The following is a 10,710-nucleotide window of genomic DNA, read 5'->3' as shown; positions in this document are numbered from 1 at the left end:
GCTTGCTACAGCCAAGAGGGACACTTTGAAGAACACACAGGAGCTGAGAGAGGAACTGCAGCTTATGGAGACATTTAGGAGACAGCCTATGAAAGCAGACTTTTGCTCCGGAGAAGCTAGGAGAGGACAAATACCACAAGAGCAACTAAGAGTGACATTTTTGAGGAGCTACAGCCTAGAGAGGAATGCCCTGGGGGAAAGCCATTTTGAAACCAGAACTCCAGAGCAGACACCAGCCTCGTGCCTTCCCAGCCAACAGAGGTTTTCCGGACACCATTGGCCATCCTCCAGTGAAGGTACCTGATTATTGATGACTTACCTTGGACACTTTATGGCCTTAAGATTGTAACTTTGTAACCAAACAGGCCCCCTTTGTGAAAGCTGATCCATTTCTGGTGTTTTGTGAAAAGGAAGTGTTAGCAAACTGGAACATCACTCAAATGTTACCTATACTCCAGGACAGAAAATGAGGTTCAAGGTCTCAAGTATTTAGTGGACAAAAATGCTTGGCATGGATTCATTCAGCCCTTGATTTCACAGGCTGAAAAATTAGTGGGGCCCTCCTCTTTGGAACCTCTTAGGAGTCTTACAGATAAAGGGAATGGGCTGTCAGAGCAGAGGTGGGGATATAGCTTGAAATCACAAGCATAATTGTTACAGTTTGTCCAGAACCCTCACGCACCAACTGCAGGACACCCAAATCTTCTTTAAACTGGGACTCCAGGGGGCCTAATTTGGGACAGATCTGCCATAGAATGACTGGAAAAGCCTTGAAGAATGGAGAAAGTTAGTCATACCCCTCAAACTTCTGCAGTGCCCATTGGTCTTCCAGGGTTTCATGAATGAGACCATTAATGGCATATAGCCAGGAGTCCTGTTCCACAGTGGTGAATCCCAACCAAGGTGATACTGCCCCCTGGGGGAAATGTTGGAAATTTGTGGGAGTATTTTTGGTTGTCACAATGACACCAGTGGCACTTAATGGTGAAAATCCATGGATGCTAGACATCCTGCAATGCACAGGACAGTCCTGCATGAGAATGGATTGTTCCACATCCTGCACAGCTTTCTTATATCCCCCTGGACGTTCATGTACACGTAAAGCCTCTTTATAATGATCTGAGTGTAGAATCTGAGTCTGCTTTCACATATAAATACAAAGTTTTTTTTGCAGTTTTAATATGCACTGGAGTTTAAAGGAATGTCATTATTATGTAACTGTGTACTGTGTTTTGTTTAGGATTTTAGCACAGATTTTTTTTACCATTTCAGGAAATCACCTTACCCAGCATCCTTGTAATTGGAGTGCATTACTTGCTTTGGTTTGCGTTTGCAACTGTTGTGTTCATGGAGATTTTTATACTAGGTGAAAGTCTCTGATGTACTCACTGTCTCCCAGGATAGTCATGGCTGAATATTTCTGTACTGAAATACACATTCTTTTATTATAAAGTTCTTCCCTTTTATTTCTTCTTTGTATTTCAACTAAGGTACTATATGGATTTTTTTGAGCCTTTACTTTGAGACATAATGGAAAACTTTACAGGACATTTGGCAAAATAAGACATGATCACCACTTGGAGTGAAGACACTCTAACCAGAGAGCTTAAATGCCTGTCATCTAACAAGTACTGGAAGTGTGATATGATGTAGGGCTGAGAGAAATGATGTAGGAGGCTGGTAATTGTTGCTGACCTTGAAGCCAGTGGGATACCAATCCACAAACTGGAGGCTGCACTTGGTCTAGATGGTGGCAATGGCAACACTGACATCTTTGGGAACCACATTGCCATGGTACAACAGACAGTAAGCCATGTATTTACCGTGGAGAGGGTCATATTTCACCATCTGGTTTGGTTGTCTCCAAGCAAGCACTGGTAATCTCTGCTACAGAAAGCTGTTCCTGGTAGGTTTTCTCAGCAGGGATGACAGGGGCATATGTGGCCAGAGAGGAGTGGATGTGGGGATAGGGCACCAGGTTGGTCTGGAATTCTGTCAGATCAACATTTAGGGTACCATCAAACCTGAGGGAAGCAGAGATGGAAGACACAATCTGGCTAACAAGGCAGTTAAGACTGGTGTAAATTGGGTGCTCCATATTGAGGTTCTTACTACAGATGTCATAGATGACCTCATTATCTACCATGAAGGCACACTCAGTGCTCCATGGTGGTGTGGGTGGTAAGGATGGAGTTGGAGGGCTCAACTACAGCTGTGGAAACCTGGGGGCCTGGGTAAATGAAAAACTCCAGCTTGGACTTCTTGCCCTAATCAGCAGAGAGACGTTCCGTTAGCAGGGAGGTGAACCCAGAACCAGTTCCAAAGCTGTGGAAAACCAAGAAGCCCTGAAGACCTGTGCACTGGTCAGCCAGCTTGTGAATTCTATCCAAGAAAAGGTCAACGATCTCCCTGCCAATGGTCTAGTGCCTGCAGGCATAGTTACTGCCAGCATCTTCCTTGTCTGTGATGAGCTGGCGTTAGGTGCCAGTGCAAACTTCATCAGTGATCGTGGGTTCCAGGTCTACACACACTGCCCTGGGCACATGCTTGCTGGCACATGCCTCACTGAAGAAGGTGTTAAAGGAGTCATCTCCTCCTCTAATGGTCTTGTAACCTGGCATCTGGTCATCGGGCAGGATGTCATGTTCCAGGCAGTAGAGATCCCAGCAGGCATTGCCAATCTGGACACCAGCCTAGCCAAAGAGGATGGAGGTGTACTCACACATGGTGGCAACAGGTTAGGAAGCAGAGACAACAGGAACAGACACCAGGTCCTAGTTACTGACCCTGACGGGCTAAGAGTCAAGGTAAGTAACGCAGTCACTATACGGATTTTTTAAATTATAAAATTAATTTTTTCATATTAAAAGGAAAATTTAACAATTATAATGACTATCGTTCGAGGTACAGAGGGTGTTACAAAACATTTGTTCTAAAAAGGGGGTATTGTAAAGTTGAGACCCATGGCTCTGTGAGGACTATTTTTTCAAAAGTAAACTTTATATTGAAGTCAACATACATACTGAAAAATAAACAAATCATCAGTGGACCATTCAGTGAATTTTTTTTTATTAAATTCAGTTTTATTGAAATACATTCACACACCATACAATCATCCATGGTATACAGTCCACTGTCCACAGTATGATAACATAGTTATGCATTCATCACCACAATCTATCAGTGAATTTTTATAAGCACCCAGATCAAGAAATAGAATGAAATATTACCAGCTCCTCAGAAGTTCTCCTCCCATTCACTACCTACCTACTATCCTGACTTATAACACCAGAGATTAGTTTTTCCTGCTTTGAAAACTTTATGTAAATGGCATCATAGAGTCTGTATTTTCTTATGTTTGGCTTTTTTTTGAGGGGGGAGGGGCTCAATATTATATTTGCAAGAATCATTCATCATCCATGATGCTGCATGTAGCAATAGTTAATTCATTCTCACTGCTAATAATGTTCTGCTGTATGAATATAATAGAATTTATTATTAATTTGACTATTGATGTACATTTGAGTAATTTCCCATGTGAGACTGAAATGAGTAGTTACTCCTATGAATATACCTTTTAGTGAACACATATACACATTTCCATAAGTGCACCAGTAGAATCGTTGGATCGTAGGTTTGCATCTGTTGAACCTTATAGATACTGCCAGTTTTTCAAAGTGGTTGAAGCAATTAGCACTCCCGCTGCAGTTAGGAGAGCTCCCCCTTGCTCCACACCATCCTATTCAGGCATTTAAATGTTTCTTCTAACCCCACTTTACCCAGAATCCTGCCAGTGTGGCTTTGAGATGTCACTATGTGAACCTGGAAAAGTGGGAATTCGGCCACTTCATCATAGAGTTCCTGGGCCCCATCCTCTCTGAATGTACTCAAGGTTGGGGTGCTGCCCTGGGGCGTGCTGGCAGGTCCTATAAGAAAGGCTTTGACTGAGTCACAGCCAAGCCCAGCAGTCAGCTCTGGGGCTCCCACTGTGTCTTTTCAAACTAAGGGAGAGGATGACTCAACTCCCAGCCTCTCCAGGCAGGGAGAAGGGGTTGTACAAGTGCTCCTGGCCTCCAGCCTAGAGAGGGCTGCTGGAGTAAGGTGGAGGAGTCTGGAGTAGGCAGAGGAAAGGGAAATGAGGGGGCTGTGGACAGCTATAAAGCAGACTCAAGGCAGGTGGGAAGGGGGGAAGCCAGGATACAAATGACTGTAAATTCAGGATGTATGCAAATCTGATGTACTCAAAACTAGATTTTTACTGAAAAAAATTAATTCATATATGGGGAAAACTTTTCTTTCAACCACCACAAAGGTCATATAATAAACAAATAGAGTCTCTGTTTCATCCCTCAGATTCCCAGTCCTCCAAGCCCCTTCCCCAGTGGAAGCCTCAGCCCCTCCAGAAGCAGCTGTGCATACACAAGCAGAAACATAGAAGGGTCTTCCATGAGTTTTTCTACTTCTCTGGGCTTCAGCATCCTCATCTTTAGAATGATGAGGGCTGAGCACAGTGTTTCCCAAACCTACTGACAAGAATTACTTGGGGCATTTCTTAAACCTATGATTTCCCAGGCCATAGGCCCTGAGATTCTGATTTAGTGGGACTTCAGTGTGATCCAGGAATTTGGATTTTTGGAAGAATTCCTTGGTAATCCTACCATTAGGAAGTTGGGGAAACATTGGACTATAGTTTCTAACATTTAAAAATTTTTAGGTGCCTAGAATATTCTGTCCTTTAGGAATCCTAAAATGATATAACTTTGTAGAGCAAAGAGGAATTCCTAAGTAATGAAGAAAAGTGTTTTCATGCAGTTTTTTAATGCAGCATATTAAAATTTTAAAGAACATCGTCTGGGCCCTTGGTCAGTAACACTGGTTAGTGCTGGCTCCTCTCCTTGGTCTCAATGATTTTCCATATGTGATAATCCATGATGGTAATTGAGTTGTTCACTGATGACTTGGACTCAAAGAGAGGAATCTTTTCTGTGCAGCTCAGTGAATAGTAGAGAGAGGCCCTGGCTTAGTCAGGAGAGATATGTATGGGACTTCTGTAAAAATAGGGGAGTTCCTGAGGACTGACAAGATAGAGGAAGCCTTCCCCAAATGAGGGGTATTGTAATGGAGAAATTAAGAATGAACAAACAATTAGGATGATTGAATCATAATATAAATGCCTTTTTCCTAGAGGACCCCAGCTTGGTGGTTTTCAACTTTGGCTTCCCAGAGAAGCGGTTACCTGAGCTGAATCTTATAAAGGGGTAGCACTCACCTGGGCAGGCAGAAGAGAATGAACATAACAGGTAAAGGGGGAAAATGTGAAAGATGCAAAATAACACATAACATTCGGAACACATTCAATATTTTGTGTGGCTGGAGGACAGAGAACACATCAAGGGGTGGCAGATGAGGCTGAAGAAGAAGACTGGAACCAGATTGCCATGGATGTTGAGTACCAGCCTAAGAAGCTTGGAGTTCATCTTTAGGACTAAAGGTGTGGATGGTTTATAAACAAAGGAGTGATATAGCTGGATTCACATTTTGTAGTTTAGGAAAATCACTCTGGTGGCATAGTAGTTTCTGGCCTAAAAGATTGAGGGCAGGAAGATCAATTAAGAGCTTGGTGACATATTCAGGTAAGAAAAGATGAGGGCTTGGACTGAGGACCTAATAGGGGAATGAAGGAGAAAAGATCAAGTGGAAAGATATTTACAGACTGTTGACCAAAGAGATGCAAGACATAATGGAAAGGGAGGGATCAAAGATGGCTGCAGGGTTTCTAAACTGGCTGCCTAAAGGAATGACAGTACAGTGACTAAAGTTGGGGACTTAAGAGGAGAGGAAGGTTTAGAAGGCAACATGAATTCTGTTTTGCTGATAGTGAGTTTGAGGTGCCTGAGAACAATATTCAGTTGAAGTTGTTGAAAGTAAGTGAAAACTACGTCTAGATCTCAAACAAGATTGAGCTTTATAATAACTTTGGGTTAGGAACTTTAAGTTGTTTGCTTTTCCAGATCCACTCTCCCTGCTCTGAGCCCTGGGAGGCTGAAATGTATGGATTAGAGAGGCTTCTGATTAGGATTGGCTAATTTGGATCTCTGGCAGATCAGATAGAGGAAAGAGAGTGACATGGGGGTATTTATTTTCCCCCCTCCCCCTCCCTTCAACTGACCAAAGGTCCCAGCTCCTGAATGGTGGCCTTCTCCACACAGATCTCTTTTTGGGGGTTCCAATAACTATTCCTTTTTTCGATCCTTTAGGCCAAAGTACCAAATTTGAGTGTGTTCTCTTTTCTGCTGTGGTCCGGACAAGTACTGTCATGTACCAGGAATGGTCCAGGAAGCAGGCTCTCAAAATGGAATCGGGTTGCTCACATTTTTGAGGAGCATATGGATCATCACCTCGCCTTGGGAAACAGGGACATGAATAATCCATGCAATGTGATGGCATCACAGTTTCTCATATTATGACTGGTGGGTGGCATGAAATGCAGCGAAGGGGGAGGACAAGTGACTATCCAACTAAGAAAACAGGCTGTCATTCTCAAATCCTCAAAGGCAGCTTTGAATAAGTCCCCCATCTCCTGTGAGATGGCAGGGAGGAAATAGCAGAGGACCAAGCCCAGGACCTAAGGGTAACGGCTGAAGAGGATCAGCTCCAATTAAAGGCTCAATGCTGGCAGATGTTTGACTAGGGTAAGGACACAGTTGGGGGAGGAGTAGCACTCAGAGACATGGGATGGGATGGAGACATTTCGGGAGGCATGATCAAGGTTAAGAACTGTGAATCCTAAATCCCCTACCCCATCCTTGTTTGCAGAGGCAGCCCTCCCCAGTCTGAGGGAACCAGCCTCCCCTGCATAAAAGCCTTTCAATGCTGCACTTGGGCAGCAGCCTCCCAGGCTAATGCCTATACTGAAGACTTGCATCCTGTACTGCCTCAGGACACAGTGCTTGGTGGGCATCTTTGGGTTTTGAGGTAATGTGGATCACATTTGGGCATGCTGCTCCAACTCATTTACCGGGTAACCCATAAAGCTACCAGTTGGTTTTGTGTTGTTTCTTTTTTTAATATTTTTTTTGGTAACATATATATACAATACAAAATTTCCCATTTTAACTACTTTCATGTGTACAATTCAGTGATATTAATTACATATTAATTACATTCACAATCTTGTGCTACCATCACTACTATCCATTACCAAACTTTTTCCTTTTTTATCACCCCAAACCAAAACTCTGTACCCATTAAAGAATAACTTCCCATTACCCACCCCCATCCTGTAAACTGTAATCTACTTTCTGTCTCTATGAATTTGCATATTCTGGGTATTTCATGTAAGTGGAATCATACAATATTTGTCCTTTTGTGTCTTGCTTATTTTACTCAACATGAAGTCTTCAAGGTTCATCCATATTGTGGCATGATCAGAACATCATTCTTTTTATGGCTTCATGTATATACCACATTTCATTTATTCATTCTTCTGTTGATAGACACTTGGGTTGTTTCCACCTTTAGGCTATTGTGAATAATTCTGCTGTGAACTTTGGTGTACAACACCTGTTCAAGTGACAGTTTTCAGTTCTTTTGGGTATATACATAGAAGTGTAATTGCTGGGTCATATGGTAATTCTATGTTCAACTTTCTGAGGAACTGCCAAACTCTTTTCCACAATGGTTGCACCATTTTTCATTCCCATCAGCAATGCATGAGGGTCCCAATTTCTCTACATCCTAACCAATACTTATTTTCCAGTTTTTTTGTTTGTTTTTGTTTTGTTTTTGTTCTAATGGCCATCCTAGTGCATGTGAAGTGATAGCTAATTGTGGTTTTTGATTTGCATTCCCCTAGTGGCTAATGATGTTGAGTAATGCTACCAGTTTTGAGTGTGAGCAGTAGCTTCAGGCTGTGATCCCAGCTGCCCTGCCACTGGGTCTTATGAACCAAGGATACAGCATCTTGGAACTTTCTGTGGCAGACAAAGATGCCGTGTGCAGCCTCCAAGCCCCACCAGGAAAATTAAGCACAAACCACTAGAGTTTTGGAATAGGTTCATGTCTTCTTCTGCCAACAAATATTCTTCATTTAAAAAAGTGGCTCTTGGGAGCCCCCGGGCCCTTGTGGAGAATGAACATCTGAATATGAGACACCAAGTCATTGCCTGTTATGAACTTGGTATTATCTGACCCATCAAACCATAAAGTTAAACATGCACAGCAACCTTCCAAAATAAATGTGACATATATATGAGACCAGACTGGAGCAGTCTAGAAGGCACAAATAAACTGCCACAAACATGTGGCTCAGAACCCCATGGTAACTGCTCCTATGACCTCGTACTCTCTTTCTACACTCATCCTTATAGGCTCATAGTTCCCTATGACCAGCTAATAAATGAGGCAAACAAGGAAGAATAAAGGGTCTGAATTATTGTTGGAGTTGTGTGGTTTGCTTGTCCCAGCTGCAGTTGGACTCCTGCTGTCCTAGTACACCACACAGTGTGACCCTGAAATACAGCGGAAAAGGGAAATCCTCCTGAAGGGCAGGGTTGAGGGAGTACACCTTATTATCTACTTCATATGGAAATAAAGATAGACTGAGGTACAGGTCTCTACTTATTAATGGACACTGGATGGTGGGTTGGCCAGCTGGTCAAGGAATGGAAGAAACAACACTAGACGTTTGCACCAAGGAGGTCTATTTGATGGACCTTTCAGAATGATCACAGAATGTGAATATATTCATATACCATGTAAATGCACACCAGAGGGTGTTCTCAGTGGAGGGGGGACTCCATTAATCAGGTGGATACGATGACTCTTTTTATGGATGTCAATCTGCCTCTTTTACCAGCCATGCTGGTACTTGCTGAATGGACCTATGCACAAAATGTGTATTTTGTTATTTAATTACCACATCAGATTTACGAAGTTAGTACAATTATTATTATTACTATTTTATAGATGAGGAGAACAAGGCACAAAGAAGTTAAGTATATTGGCCCAAATCATATAGTTAGTAAGTAGTGGAGGCATTATTTGAACCTAGATTATCTGACTTTAGTACTCTAGTATACATTATGGAAGACACTACCATATGTTGTTATATAAATTAAAGTTAAATTAAAAATTTAGTTCCCATCACAGTAGACACATTTCAAGTGCTCAATAGCCACATTAGGCTAAGTGGCTACTGCATTGGACAGTACGGATACAGAACATTTCAATCATCAAAGCAAGTGGACAGAGTGTGGGCTCTAAGCCAATATATCCTTCAGCATTTCTCATTAATAGACCATTTCAACCTCTAAATTAGACCACAGTGTGACTGGGACTCTTCTCTGAGCCACCAAAGAGTTATTACTAGTGACTGCCTTGAATTTTGCAGGTTCTTCAGATTCGTAAGAATGTATTACTGACACAAAAGAAACCCTTATAACACTGGTGTTGGGTGTTGAGACTTGGCAGCAAATAACGTGCTACAGTGCCAAGGGAGCTGGGAAGGCTAATATAACAGAAGGCTGGCATCTGTTTATGTGTCTAGTACCATGTCAGATGGTCGTTGGAAGAGAGGGAAGGAAGATACCAAAGAGGTATAGCATAAGACCACTGCCCTTGAGAAACGCAGAATACACGGCTCATCTCATTCATCTCACAAATATTTATTAAGTGCCTACTTTGTCCCAGGTATGGTCTGAGGCAATGGAAATTCAGTGGTAGATTAAAAAGACATGATTCCTGACTGTGGAGTCATCTTTCTCAGTGAAATGACAAATCAAATGCATGTTAGGAAATGTGGAGTTTGGGGAGTATGGGATGCCATGAAATGAAATAGAGAACAAGAATATAAATGCTGCAGGACTTTAGAGGTAAGAAATAGCCATGTGCATAAAAATGAGAAATGCAAAAATGATTCTAGTGGCCTACCAGTAATAGAATATGTTCTTTCTTTAAGCAAGTGGGAATCTTTGTAAGGTTTTTAGCAAGGTAGTGACTTGGTTAGTCAGCTGTGTCTCAGGGAGGCAGTATGTCATAGAGGTTAGGAATTCTGAATTCAAGTTGACCTAGATTTAAATCCTACCTCTCGCGTTTATTAGCTTTGGGGAAATTATCATTTATTATTATTATCGTGATAATAATAATACCTACCTCATAGCTTTTTTTTTTTTTTTTTTTTTTTTGGTTTTTGGTTTTTGCAATGGGGATTTATTAGTTTACAAATTTACAGTTCTAAGCCCATGAAAATGTCCCAGTTAAGGCATCAACAGGATGATACCTGGACTCTGAAGACAGGCTGCTGGCATCTGGGGTTCCTCTGTAAGACAGCAAGGCACGTGGCTGGTATCTTCTGGTCTTTTGCTCCTGGGTCTCATTGCTTTCAGCTTCTGGTTCCAGTGGCCTCTTCTCTGAGCTTCTGTGGGTCCTCTCTCAGTATCTTCGGGGCTTTTCCCTCCAAGCTCTCTTGGTGTTCCTCTCTGAGCTCTCTGAGCTTTTTCTGTCTTTTAGCTTTCATAAAGGACTCCAGTAAAGGATTAAGACCCATTTTGAATTGGGTGGGTCACATCTCAGTTGAAACAACCTAATCAAAAGGTCCCACCCACCACAAGTCTGCACCCACAAGAGTGGATTAAAAGAACATGGCCTTTTCTGGGGTACTAACATCCCCAAACCAGCACACCCATCATTTAATCAAATGCACTTTTGTAG

At 42.2% G+C, this 10,710-nt stretch overlaps 1 pseudogene; it reads right to left on the bottom strand.

Moving 5' to 3' along the window:
- Window positions 1-1,617: 1,617 nt before the first annotated feature.
- On the bottom strand, window positions 1,618-2,726 carry LOC119506029 (annotated as a pseudogene).
- Between the last annotated feature and the right edge of the window lie 7,984 nt (window positions 2,727-10,710).

This window comes from Choloepus didactylus, chromosome 11 (assembly GCF_015220235.1).
Source record: "Choloepus didactylus isolate mChoDid1 chromosome 11, mChoDid1.pri, whole genome shotgun sequence".
Taxonomy (NCBI): Eukaryota; Metazoa; Chordata; class Mammalia; order Pilosa; family Megalonychidae; genus Choloepus; species Choloepus didactylus.
This window is presented reverse-complemented; position numbering and strand designations above follow the sequence as displayed.